The sequence below is a fragment of the Ambystoma mexicanum genome, chromosome 4q (assembly GCF_040938575.1).
Source record: "Ambystoma mexicanum isolate Mex_15411 chromosome 4q, UKY_AmexF1_1, whole genome shotgun sequence".
Classification (NCBI taxonomy): domain Eukaryota; kingdom Metazoa; phylum Chordata; class Amphibia; order Caudata; family Ambystomatidae; genus Ambystoma; species Ambystoma mexicanum.
This window is the reverse complement of record NC_090928.1, coordinates 974503264-974518039: the sequence shown is the minus strand read 5'-3', so window position 1 is coordinate 974518039 and position 14776 is coordinate 974503264. Positions and strand designations below refer to the sequence as shown.

General features: G+C 51.1%; 1 protein-coding gene across 1 annotated transcript in view; it reads left to right on the top strand.

The window, feature by feature from the left end:
• Window positions 1-14776, top strand: part of PACC1 (proton activated chloride channel 1) — a 304382-nt gene that overhangs the window by 126997 nt on the left and 162609 nt on the right. The gene's annotated exons all lie outside the window — the stretch shown is intronic.

The following is a 14776-nucleotide window of genomic DNA, read 5'->3' as shown; positions in this document are numbered from 1 at the left end:
CGAAGGTGCAGAGGTTTCGTTTGACGTACTGATTAAGTTCAAGCTAGTCAGTGGTTCTGCAATCTGGAGAGTTGGTGCCTAGCACTGGACAGCTGGACAACCCTGGCCTGAGGAAAAAAGGACTACCACGATGTTGACTACCTCAGAGGACCCCAAAACACGATGCAGGTGGAAATCTGCGGTGGCCACCGTGATCAAATGGCAGAAGTTGATCCTTGTAGCGGAAACAAATAAGCTGGTCATGTGAGGGCCCTCTTCATGCTGGAGACCGGCAACTGCAGGGGGAAGCTTCCTGTGGCACAAGCCAAGGGTCTGCAGAACTCGGGACGAAGAACGATGCAGTAAGGTAGCCTAGGAGGAAGCTAGTCAACCCACAGGATGGTTCCAGGGTGCTTCCCAAGTCTTCCAAGGACAGTATCCTCAAGCAAGTGGTAAAACCTGGTTGTTCCCAATAGTACAGAGATCGTAGCACAGATGAGGGCCTTAAAAAGACCGGCAAAGCAGCAGGGCCTTGTGGGGATGGTTGGAGAAAACAATGCTGGATGTCAGCAACAGCGAGTTTCTGGTCTTTAACCCACAAAGAGCAAAGATCTGCACCATTGAAACTGTCCGGGCTTTCGAGTCATTGACCACCTTTGGCCATCGCATCTGCCCAACAACAGACACACTTTGGCCAGGATGTGGAATGCGAGCAGAGTGTCCCGGCCCCCCACATCTGTCCACAAAAGCATACCAGCGCTTTGCTGGAATGCCAAGATTTGGCCTGAGAAAGGGAACAACATATATAACATATCCACTTCACTGTAAGGTGATGTGCGCAGCTTAAAACAAACAAGGAATTTTGAAATGGGGACAGAGTCCCCCTGCACTGGCAGCCATGGAAACTGCTCAGTGCACCCAAAATAGACCAGCTAAGCAAGGTACGTAAAGCAAAAAGGTTTTACTTACCTTTTTATAAGTCAGCACAGGTTCAAAACAACAGTATACAGTTGGGGGTTCCAGAGATGTGTATGGAGGGGAAAGCAGTAGAAAGAAAATCTTTCCTAACAACCTTCTTCGTTTTAACTTGGAGGATATCCCTTTGACACTTCAAAAGACTATCCTGACCATCGGGGTTCGTAAGTGCCAGTATTCTGTCACAAGGCAATCCTTAGCTTTTTTGTTTTTTGCTATGCAAAATGATGGTGGTTTTCTCTTCCGGAAAGTGCGCGCTTCTAAACAAGACTCACTTTCCAATGGTCCATGCTGAAACCTATAGTGAGCACGTGTGTACTCTGCTGGGATCTGTCTGACACATCAGCAGCTGCAGTGCGATGTGGCCACAAGGCTGCTCCAGAGTATCATGTATGTGTGCAGGCAGCAGCAGTTACAAACGTATTGAGCCTAGTGGCTTTATGAGCAACTCTCCAAACCGTGAAGAGGACTGTTGGACGACCTTTCCTTATATCCTATATTGGATGGGTAAGGTAAACGGAAAGTATGTTTTGGTACCTACAACAGTCTTCTGGAATTGTATACATTCAAACGGCTATGGGCTGCTTTAAAAGTGTACTGGCACCCATGTTCAAACTGCCTTTTAACTCTGTCCTCATTTGTCTGTTGGCAGTGCCTTGTTTAAATATAAATATGAAGCTTCATCTAGCTAGAAAAACAATAAAAATTTCCAATACCCAACCCCTTATCATATTATCCACTTTGTTACACTATGATCTCCAGCTGCAGAGCCATTTGTGTATTTGCGTTAAGACATGGGAGTTTCCATCACAACACATGATTGGCCAGCCCAGGATGTCTTTTGTCTTCTGCTACGAAGATTTGACACAGTCTCCAGAAGACATGCCTCCTCTGGTTGTGAGGTAGGAGGTGGGAGCTTCAAACGGTCCTATGCAGCAAGACAGGGAAGTCAAACTAGGGAGATAATACCTGGAGTACCTTTGATCTAATGGACACAGGAGAGAGGGAGTCGCTTTGATCTAATGCACACAGGAGAGCGGGGCAAGTAAAGTGTAGCTGAGGGGACCTACACACTGGAGAAGAGGTCCGCCATCTTGAATATGCCCAAGCCTCACTTCCTTCCTGGGATCCTTGATCTTCCTGCAGACAAAGCACTCTGGGGGGGGATGACATCACAAGTGGACCAATTCCTTGCGGCAAAATGACTGTATAAGGGGGTGAGACCCCCCCCCCTCTCCCAAACCACACCTTCATTGATTCATCTTGAGATCCTGTTGGGAAGCATCGTAAAGAATCCTCCTAGAGCAACTTCAGGAGAATTTCACTCGAAAATGGTTGGGGAATTGTTCCCATCTATGGTTGGAGCCAGCAGCCTCCACGCAGGTTGTAGTTTCTGTTCCAAATCTCGTCTGGAGAAAATGTAAAGCAACCTGCCGTAGGAATGCATGACTGCTGCTGGCCACAGGTACCCAGGACGATGCCTGCTGAAGTGACAAGCCACCAAGTGCCACTGACGACCTTCCTGACTGGGAAGGGCAGAAGCCAGAACCACCATTCTTCAAATACCCAAGTGAAGGACCCCATAACACCCCATGGACAGAAAGAAGCTGCCTTTTGGCTCTCTGCAATTTCTAACCACTTTGAGCGCTCCTAACTGCTTCAAGCCGCTGCAGAGACTGAACCAGCTGCTATTGACACTCTTAACTTTGAGTGCCTTTGAGCTTAGCTGACCCATCATCGCCTGCCTGTGCCCAGCTCCTTCGAGCCACGAGCTGTTGATGTTTGTGAAATCGCACCACTATGATGGATCCAGTCAAGCCAACTCGCTGCTGAATCAGAATCATTCCTTTCCTCGCGTCGAGACCTTGTTGAGCATTTGAGCCCCACCAACATTGCCTGCCTGTCCCCAGCTTCTTCCAGCCTAAATGGTATCCAGTGATTATACTGAATAAAAAATAGAGAATGAAATTTAAACGAATTACACATAACTAAAAAATAACGAATTTAAATTATATATATATAGGTGGAGGGGTTACATCTGGTTGGGGTGGGGTTTTAAACATGGGGGAAATGAGGAGTTTGGGGTGCAGAAACCCCCCAAAAAAGGAAAAGAAATTCGATATGTTTTCGTTATTTATTTAGTTAAAATTAAATTCTCTATTTTTTTTAATTTGGTAAAATCACATAGAAGCACCTAAATCCGTTGCTGTTTGGCAAAATGCCTCATGTTGTTGCACCAGCTCGCCACATCGAACCTTACTTAAATCCCTGGAATGCAGCCAGAAGCCCAGCTTGACACTGTTCATGACCTTACACGACATAAAACGGGATAAACCAGCGGTTCTATCCCTTTTGCCCTGTTCTGTGTGCTGTAGTAACATTAAGAGCCCATTCTGTAATTTTCTACACAACTATTTACCTGCAGTCCCCTGTTCTTCAATACCCAGACTGCCAGTTTGTCCCCAAGTCTGCATTCTCTGTGTATCTCACTATAGAGGGGGGGGTTGTTGGTGTTGATAGGACCTTGTTTGGACATTTCTTTTAGTTTGGTACGTACCGCACTATTGTTGTTTCAGATGCTTCTGGGCTGGCTCACATCCTCTTGCAGAGTATAGTCTGCCCTTGGTCCATGCTACCTTAAGAGGCCAAGAAGGTACACCATGCATACTGTGCCTGTTTCACCTTTGGGATTTCGATCACTGCTGACTGCTTTTCTAGTAGTAGCGTTGGACAGAGTAGGACCTTAGAAGCACTACTAGTGTCTGTACTCCTGTAGGACAGTAGTCGTGTCGTCACAGCGCTGTGTGGGCAAAACTATGTGCTGCCTCCGACAAGCCTGTGACACTGCAGCACTGCGAGGCCTGAGCGATGCAAGGCTGTGTATTGGCCGAATTACATTTCAATCTTTTATTGCACATATGCCAGATGTGCTTTCTACAGTCAATACATTTCCTGTGAGACTTGGCAGTGCACATCTACTGTGGATGCATACGCGGACCGCCATTTTGATGGACTGTCGCCAGTAGGCTCAAAGATTTTTGGCCGCCATCCAGCATTATTCGAATAATAATTTCTTCAACATAAACGTTGGGCTAACAAAAGATAATGTGCTAAGTGATAAAAACATAAACATCGAACTCTTCTAGACCCCTTAATTGAACTAATAGGGCAGTTTTTATATTTGGGTCTATTATTCAGCAGTGCACAAATGAACTAAAAGTAAGAGTTCAGATAAAGAAAAAGTAAATCTCATTGACAATACCATCGGATGCTTTACTAACAAAAAGCGGGGGCTCTGCTGCAAAGGTCTTATTATGGCCTACAATCAGTCTTGTTCTTTCAGTTGCATAGAGGATGGAGGCCATTGTTATAATGCAACAGGTTGGCTACATAGACTGGAGAGAAAAATATGGCAAACCATATTCAGACCCCCACAATGTGCCCCTGTTGAGTGCGTAAGACTTGAACTTGGATTATCCTAGCAGGACACTTAACCGGCGATAAGAAGGGTCCTACTCTATTTGAAAATATGTAACACCACGGATAACTCGTGACATGTGGGAATTGTAAAGGCATTAATGAATTTGCGAGAGATCTATTTTTAATTGATGGGGTGAAAGAAGAGGTGCATCGATTGAAGAATCACTTGAAACAAAAAGCAAAAGAATGGAATTGGTGCAATAACATAGCGCATGCTGCAAGCAAAAAATAATTCTGCACAGCAAATCCTTTACTTTCTTGCAATTTCCCCTCATGAAGTTCTGAAGCCGGTTTATGCTCTGTCGATTCAGGAGCCGATTCATGGAATTAATGTACGCTGAAATTTACAGCGCAAGCGTGCAAAAGCGTGCGAATCGCAGTGCCAGTGCGAAAATCGCAGCGAAACCCGTGCACAGCGATTCATGGAAGTCCGTGCGTGAGGAAATTCCAGGATGTGCGCCAAAATTCTGCGTGGCGCACGCTGGCGCACACGTCTCCAAACAGCGTGTGCTAAGCGCACAGCGAAATCGCACATAGCGTGGCGCACACAACAAAAGTAGGAGGAACAGGGGGCGTGACACGCGGAATGGGGAACAACTCGTGAAAATGTGGGCGTCACCGGGGAAGTACAGGAGGCAGGTGCGCGGAACGCCCACACGCATGTTCAAAACACGTATTCATGGAATCAAACGGGGCTAACGCGTGCGCCAAAAAAGACGCGCTAATCCGGAAACACGTTTGCCAGCAGGAAGCAGGCATACGTGGACCCTCGCAGCATAAAAGTGCGCGCAAACAACAAACCAGCACAGACGCCAGGATGAATATACCGTTCCTAGCAGCAGTGGTCGTGGGATACCGCAGGAGGAGGAGGAGGATAGTCAGGCCCAGACTTTTTACACCCAGAACCAGCCTTTTTGGGATGCCTGATGACCAGGTGTATGGGAGGTACAGGTTTCCACCTCACATAATACTCGACCTGGTCAGTGAGTGGGAGGATGACCTCACATCACCCACCCTGTGCTCCCAAGCACTCAGCTCCCTGCAGAAGGTCCTCAATGTACTGCACTTCTTGGCCACAGGATCATTTCAACGGACAACTGCTATAGTGGGGGAAGGGGTGTCACAGGCCACACAGTCACGCTGCCTACACCAGGTCTTGGCCATCATGACTGCACGCCCATCAGTCCGCAGGCACATATACCTGCCCAGAACACCTGCAGAAAGGCAGGCTGTCGTCCAGGATTTTTACGGGGTGGCACACTTCCCCAAAGTGCTAGGTGCCATTGACTGCACCCACGTGGCTCTACGTCCCCCCAGGGCATCAGAGCACATCTACAGAAACCGCAAGCACTGGCATTCCATCAACGTGCAGGTAGTATGTGATGCCAGGGGAATCATCACCTCAGTATATGCCAACTATCCAGGGTCCACCCATGGCAGTTTTATTTACAGAATGTCAACCCTAAACCAGGACCTAGAAGCTGGGCGGCATGGCGATACATGGCTGCTCGGTGAGTATAAATGCCACAGCACATGCATGCATGTCAGATACTGAGCAATGTCACAACCCCACTAATGATACCCATCACCACCTCCCCAGGGGACAGTGCCTACCCTCTGAGCGCCCACATGATGACGCCTCAAGTCACGCTTTCGCTCCCTTGACCATTCTGGCGGGCAGCTGTTATACGCTCCCCCAGTAGTGTGCAGGCTCATAGTGGCAGCATGTGTCCTGCACAATGTTGCAACACGCCGGGGCCTGCCCGTGGACATGGTGGTGCCCCCACATCCCCAACCACAAGCACGCCCGCTGCACATGGGAGGGGAAAGGGCACGGGGTGAGGCAGCCCGTACACAGCTGGTGGATAATTACTTCACCTAAAATCACACCCCTGTGGAGTGCACACAGCCCTGGCACATGCCAGCTGACAATCAATGATGATGACATAAGGGACAGTCAACTGTCGCAACCATACCAGCATGAGATTGGTCACCTGGAAGTGTTACATTGTGTGCCCTACCTACACAAACACCACCAATGCTGTGTCATCAAAAGACACACTTCTATGCTGCAAAAATCATTACCCCCTTGCAAAATACAACATGACAACAGTGCCATGTCACCCAACCCCTCTCCAGCACCGCCACCCAACACACCATGGCAGCAATCCCCAAAACATCACACAAGTGTCAAAATACAGTGTCCTCAATGGAAACTGCCCACACACAATATGCTCCCAGTAATGTAGAACTAACAACACACATGACCAAATACTTAACTACAATGCAGCTACACAACCTCAAACATAGCATAAACATGACAGTACTAGGTTAAAGTAGTGGTAGTCTTACAACCTGATCATGCCAGCACATCGGCCACTTCCAACTGTACAGTGCTGCTGCCACGCAAATGTCCAAGTGCACTGCTTACAACACGAACTCCATCTCCAAAGTAGACGGCCTTGTGAAGACATGAGGAATTAACCTGCAAATTAGGCGAAAGACATGGATGCACAAGCACATAGCAATACACCATGCAGTGTACAATTCAACAATATCCACTAGGAATGTATACACAGTATTGACTACAGACTGCCCACATAGCTCATGGGAGTCCTACGTCACCGTGTAAGTCAATGTCACTTGGGCACACCCTTTGCAAGCCCATGGAAATGGGAAGCAGGAGGGGTGTGTGTCTCACGAACCCAAGCATCTAACCCAAACTCAGGACAAACCTGCATGTGCCCAGCCGGAATACAGTGGATGCCCATGGGAGCCACACAAGGCAACACACTGCAAAAAAAAAATCAAAAATCAAAAATGGCCATGTGGAGGACAGGGGGAGGGGGTGCACCCAGGTGGTCCGAGGACAGTGTGCGCACCAACACCCACCTGAGTGGATGTTGGGAAATCAAAAACACCTCCATGGGCTCATGGCCTGCATGGCTATGCCAATGTGGGAGAACTGCTGCTGTCGCTATCGTCACCCTCTGCTGCTGCCACAGGAGGTGGTGGTGCAATGGGAGGCAGCCCACGCAAAGCCCTGGTATGGTCCTCCATGGCAGCAAGCATGCGGGTGTGGAAGGTCTTGTTTTGGAGGATTATAGTGCGGAGATCCCCATGCAGCACCTGACGTGATGCACGGATCTCCTCCTGAGTTGCCTGCATCTCAGCTGAGAGCGAACGTGTGAGCCGCTCCAGCTGTTGTTCTGTCCTCAAGTTAGTGGAAGCCTCAAGGTCAACAAGAGTCTCCCTGAGGTGATGGAGTTCTACCCTCAGGGCTTCCCTGTGGCCCTGGGGCTCTATAGATATCGATTGGCGTAAAGTCTCTAGTGCCGCCCGTCTGTCCCTGTTGGACGCCAACATGTCCTCCCTGTGTGATTGGCAAATGGAGTCTGTTGCCTGCTGTAGTAGCTCCATCTGCCTGTCGGGGGGAGACAATGGAAGTGGCCACCCTCTCCATTGCTTGAGCCATTATCTCAACTGATGCTGCCTGTTGGGTTGCCATACCGTAAATGGATTGTTCCCATGCGGTATTGCCTGGTGGCGTACGGCCACCGAGTCGGCGGGCACCACACCTGTTTGGGGCAAGGCGATCTGCGCCTTGCTGTGCCGGCACTGCCTGAGGCTGCAGGACTGCATTCCCCCTCTGATCTGCTGGCCCAGGAACAGGATCAGATGTTGTGGAGTGTGACCCTGCATCCGTAACCGCCAAAGGCGGACTTAACAACACTGACATCCCCATAGAGGGTTCTACCCCTGGTACAGGTGGGTTGGACAGAACAGAATCCCTGCCAAAAACACTTACCTGTGACGGCACATAGGTCTCCTCATCCGAATCAGCACCTGAACAGAGGTCTGGGGAGGTGCACCCAGAGGCACCCCTCGATAGAATGTTCTGCAGCAAGATTGGGTTCTCACCCACCACCACACCACATCCCCCCCACTGGTGCCCGGTCGTGCCTGAGATTCCTCCTGGGTCTGCACCATCTCCTCAACCTCCACAGCATCAAGTGCGTCATCCTATGCGAAAGACAAAAAATGGAAACTGGCATTAGCACCATAGCACACAAATAGGCCTGACAAGCTACATAACCAGTACATGATTTACACGATTTCCACATGTCCCACATGACTATAACCCTCCCATGCATGCACTGTCAATGAGTTTGAAGGGGACCCAAAAGGCAGACACTGATGACACCTACATGGAAGAGCAACACATTTGCTGCATGCTGGGTAGCACTGCCATCACACATTGGCCTGTGAGTGGCATGTCCAGTACACATACATGACACATGCCATCACACACATAGCCATGGTACATTCCACAAGTACATCCATAGGTCAGTGAATGAATACTGTCAGCCATCCTTGTGAGATGGACATGATGAGATGAAAAATGCTACATAGTGTGACAAAATAGGCATGTGCCACACACTGCAACACATCCAGTGTACAAAAATACAGCGATTGCAGGCTGATGTACACCTCAATGGTTTGTCACTTCAACATGACAGGAAACAACCATCATGTTCCGCATTGAAACGGGCCCCAAAAATTCCTGTGATCAGGCCAATACTCAATTAGCCTGAACAGTCAAATCATTCATCTAACAAGGTAACACATGTGGTCCAATGTGGGGTCATCAATGACAAAAGCATGTCACAAATGTGACAATGGGGCTGAGGAATGCGTAGCCAAAGTGGGAGAATTGAAACACAGCCTGAACGAACACTGAAAAATACAAACAATGTTGTTGCAAGATGCCACTTCAAGGGCAACTGCCGTAATGTTGAGCCAAATTACTAATGTGGGCAGAAGGGATACTGTCACACCCAAATCCAAGGCCGCTGAATGTTTTGGCACTCAATCAGAACCCGTCACCCAAACAACATACACATGCATTACACACACATGCATGGGCACTCACCGGACAATGCTTCATAATCGGGTAGTCCTCCCACACCTCGGATCTGTTCCTCTGTGACGAAGGCCCCAGCAACAGACTCATGTTCAGTGAGTTTGTTGTCCTCTTGTGGAGACCCACCGCCAGTCACCAGAGTAGCGGCATGATTTGAGGCCAGCTTCTTCTTTGCTCTGCGTTTCAGGTCATTCCACCGCTTGTAGCAATCAGCTGAGCGCCTCACAAATCCAAGGGCACTTATGCGGTCGGCGATGGTCTGCCAGTGTGCCCTACGTTGACCAGGTGTGGTCTTGCACCCTGCACCAACATTTGGTGGCTATGTGTCGACACATAGTGCACAAGTGCATCGAGTTCCGGATCATTGAAGTAAGGCTTCCTTGAGGTACCGGAGTGTGTAGCCGTGTCTGGGCTCTCAGCCTGTCGTGCCAGAGCACCCTTCTTCCTCTTCTTTAAAGGTGGAGCAGAGCCAGAGTGGCTTAAGCCGCTCTGGTCAGTAGGGGCAGAATCACCGGTGGACTGGGTAGTAGGAGTGTGGAAATGCACAGTGACCATAGTTCTTGATGCAGGCATTGGTTGCTGGGTAATGTTGGCAGGGGGAACGTCAGTTTGATGGACTGGGACTGACACTGTCCTGGCTGGGAGAGTCGGAGCTGGGGCGAAAGGAGCTGCAGCTGCCCCTGCAGCCTCCCTACCCTGCATACTTGGGGCAGCAGATGACATAGCTGCCCCAGATCCACGTGGATTGGTGACAACAACTTGCACCGCCACACGTGGCCTAGACTTGCTGACCTGGAAGTCAGCCAGGGAGTCATCCTGTGCCAGGTCAGGTGCCACAATGGGCTGGTCCAACAGGGGCTGAGCTTGGATGGTGTCAGCCACGTTTTTCCTCAACCATGGGGGGGGGGCATGGGTGTCCCTGATTGTTCCTCCACACATGAGGGCATAGGGGCACCCTGCAAATCCCGGCCACGTCCCCTACCGCGCCCACCACGCCCACCTTTTGAGGGTCGGCCACCTTTGCCTCCCTTACCGCTTGGTCGCCTCCCACCCATGGCACTGATGTTGTTGTGCGTATGGGAGTTGCAGTAAACTATTGTCCTGGGCAATTGGGGGTCAAAGGGGTAGGATACCAGATGGAATTCGTACCCTAGTGCTCTAACAAGGCTGTCTGTGACCCCTGGGGGAAGATGACGGGTCACGCAACGCACAGGCAGCCCAAAATCAAAAATAAACATGCATGCAACCCCTCGTAGACCACGTGCGTGAAAAAATGAACTCGCACTATGCTGTGGCACCCAGAAACACAAAAATAAGCGTACGCGTAATACACGCAGCCTACAATGACCTCTGAAGGGGAACGCGACACACGGGGCAAGCACAGTTGCTAAGTACGTGCGGAACTCACCGTCTGCCTGGAAAAAGAACGTGAAAAATACGCACGTGTGCGCGTTGGCAACACCCCCGCCAAAAGAAGAATTGTACGCTGTCTGAGGAGACAGGACAAAAGGAGAAGTGAACTCTGTTTGAGGAAACGGGCCCAACAAAAAATCAGAAGAGAGCTGTCAGAGGTAACGGGAAGTACGAACTAGAAACGCTGTGAAGTAATCGCGTGGGAACCGACAAGAAGTACAGATTTCACCCACTCGCTCTCCACGAAAAGCACGTAGAAGGAAATGGCGTCCTACATGCAGCTTTTAAACCGGCCCACACGTACACGTCAGAGACGCGTGTACGCGGGCGCTTTCATCCAATTACACGCGATGACACTCGGACGTGCAGTTTTTCCACGTGTTCTCTGTCATCACGTGCTATGAGGAAAACGCCTGCGCGCGTAATGTAACTTACGCGCTAAGGGCCTTTGGTCCAATGGAATCGCATGCGTGCGCTTACGCGCTAAGGCACTTTCCTCGAATTACACGCTGACGTGCAAGATTTTCACGTGCCCAATCACTCCGTATCAAGCTGGCCACGCGAAAACACACGGAAGACCACACTCCTGCCCTGAAGGCCATTTTTCTGCCCCCCAGAGCCCCGAGCATGCTCCCATCTGCCATCTGCTGCTGCCTACGTGCCCTGCTATTTGGTGCCTGCACATCAGCCATCTGGGGTCCAGTTGCTGTGTCCACCCCTGCTGGAACTGAAGACTCCCGACTGGGATACCATCGCTCCACAGCCCAGCCCCAGGACCCAGTTGCCCACCCATGCCTGCCTCGGGGGTCGCCATGTCGGGGCAAACACCATCTGAGACCACTGGCGACCCCCAGCCAGAGGGGCAGAGGGCCACCAGCTTCAGTCAGAAGGAAGTTGGTGTCCTGGTGGAGCATGTCCTGGGGCAGTATGATGCCCTCTTCGGAACATCACGCGCCAACAAGGAAGGACGGGATAGGATCTGGGACGACTTTGTGGTTGCCATCAACGTGGAGAGGGTGGCAACCCGCAACATCAAGCAAGTCGAGAAGTGCTGGGAGGACTTGAGGTCCAGGACCTCATGGAGGGGGGCCGGGCAGCATGAGTACCATCCAGATGAGGGTCCTGGAACGCGTAGGCCCAGCGCTCCACGCCCAGATCCTTCGGAGGCAGACCCGTCCGGAGTTGAGCGGTAAGTGGCCAAGCATTGCTGTGTGAGACAGGGCATGTTGCAGGGTGCTGGTTGTCTGATACTTGCCTGTATGTGCGACATACGCCATGTACGTATGTGTGTGTGCAGGGACATCATGGTCATGCATGTGAGACCAGTAATGTGTGAACCACATGGTTGGTGCATGTGTTACAATGCAACATGCGGAGCAGTATGGGGAATGCACACATTAATGCATGCCTGTCTCTGTTATTGGACATGGATGGGGTGTGAGAGATGGGTGCTGCTGTCATGGACATGTATGGTGTCCATGTCTGTGTGTCTGACTTGCGTGTCTGTGAATTGTAAATGCCATGGATGCATGACCCATGTCTGTGACAATGTTCAGATTCACTGATGCAGCCTACTCATCCTTGTATCCACTGTGTCTGGGGTGTACGAGGCCAGATGGATGAAACTACGGTGAAGTGTGTGCATGTGATTAGCATGACCCATGATGCATGTGAGTTTCAAACCAGCATTCTATGTTTCAAGAGTCCCTTGGACATGTATGCTAATGTTCTTAGCATGTGCCATGCCTGTTAATGCATGTGTTTTGCCTGCACTGACCCATGTGTTGTGGAGGGACATGATGGAAGTGATGTTTGACAGTGCCACTCATCTGCTATTGCTTCCTGTCTAGGGGACCATTGTACAGTACCCTGATGCTTGTGTTCTATGTCTCCCTCTATACAGCGGCAAGTGATGAAGAGGGCGGAGACGGCGCTGTGGAGCAAAGCGGTGGGGATGCCCCCACCGGCTTGCGACGCAAGGCCCAGTCACCCTCCCAGAATTTACCATCGTCCGGGAGTGAGGGGACTGGTGCTGCGTCTGCCACTACGGCTGCAGCGGGAAGGGGTGGGGGAGCCCCCACAGGGGCTTGCAACGGCGGAAGACGGTGTGGAGCCATCCAGGTTGGTGATTTCCACAGAGGAGGAGGAGGCCGCTACTGAGCCGCACATGGGGCCTGGTGGGGGTGGTACCACTGGTGCAAGTGGTGCAGTCCAGGGCCAGGGGCAGGAGGCAGCACAGGTCACCGCAGAGGGGCCTGTGCATGTCGCTGTCCCTGACCCTGTGACTGCACCACCATGCACCAGCAGGGATGCCCCATCCCAGGCCCGTCCACAGGTAGGGGGGGATGTCCATTTCATCTGACACTCCTCTACCTGCGGACGAGGGGACCCCTGGCCGTATGGAGAAGGTCCTGATTGGTGTCGCGTTGCGCATGCGTGATGACGTGCGTGCTTCCCGGTGGGGGGGAGAACGCACGTCATCACGAAGAGCAGCGTGCCAACGTGGCCCAGTTGGGAGTGTCCATGGTCGGGGGTTTTGTACATGTCGGCCACTCTGGCGGCCCTCTCCTCCTCTGTGGAGACTATGCGCCAGTCGTTCTCTATGCCGTCTTCAGGCCCAGATACCACCAGGGCCCCCTGTGGACCTGCCCTGACCAATGCAGCCAGCTCGGTGGGGATCCCATCCCTGCCACAGTCGGGAGTCGGAGGTCCAGCAGGGGTGGACACCACAGCAACTGGACCCCAGCAGATGGAGGATGTGCCGGCATCATCGAGCAGGGCACGTGCACGGCGGCGTCGGTGAATTTCATCAGCCTTGGTGCCGTCGTGCTGGCAGAGGCAGTTGCGTCGGAGGCAGCTGCAGGCTCAACGTGGGAGGCATCATGGCTCAGGGCCATCTACACCAGAGGGGCAGGCATCGGCCAGAGGGCAGGAGGACCCTGGAATGGGAGTGTCTTCCGTGTGGCAGCGGTTGGGCCAGCAGATAGGTGCGGCGGGCAGAGGAGGCACGGCTCACAATGGTCAGGGCGGAGAACTCCATGCGCAGGGCGCTGAGGCGGGCTGAGTGCCTCGAGGGAATTCGCAGGGAGTTGGCGGTGGACATGGCGTTATCCCTTCGAGACCTCGGGGCCAGAGAACAGGCCCGCCTCCAAGACATTGAACAGGAGTTCGATGATGCCCTGGCCCATGACATCAACAAGTGAGCCGTTGGACTTGCCTGCCGCCATTGTATATAGTTCATTAGTGTTAAGTTTCATTTCTTTTTTCTTTAATTTGGGGCGCATGGACTATGCCCCACATTTTTGTATATGGTTAGTTATTAGGTAGGTTTCATTTATGTCGTTGGGCTCATGGACCCTTGATTTGCAATTTGTACATAGTTTTACAGTGGATTTTTCTTCACCATGGAGCAATAGATATTACGCTTTTCTTTCCCTTTGGATTTGCTTTGTTGGACGGTGACTTTGGATACATTTTCATTTGGATTAATTTGGATTCTCATTTTTTTTATTTATCATTTTTTGGGACATGCTGCATTTTGATTATTATTGGCCTTATTGTGTGTTTTTATTTCATTCCCTTCATTTTGACTAGAATACATTTTTGTGTCTTACTTCAATGTGTGGTCTTCTCTCATTGGTTTCATGCATGTCACAATGTGGGTTTTCTCAGTCATGTGTTGCCATTGTGTGGGTCTGACAGACTTGTACTCATGCGCATACTGCTTATTTGTGATCTATCATGTAATGGGGATTTCAATTTGGAGTGGATGTAAAGCTTGGTTGGGTGTTTGGACTGGGGTGCTGTGGGGTGGGATTTGTGTGGCCATAAGAGCCGGGGATCTGGATTGTGATGACATGTTGGCTGGGGGACATGTGTCGGGGCCTGCTGGCAGGTGCCCTGCACTGCTGGGGGGTGGGGGGGTGCAGGGGGTCATGAGTGGGGGCCTGCTGCCAGGTGCCCTGCACTGCTAGGGTGTGGGGGTGTAGGGGGTCATGAGTGGGA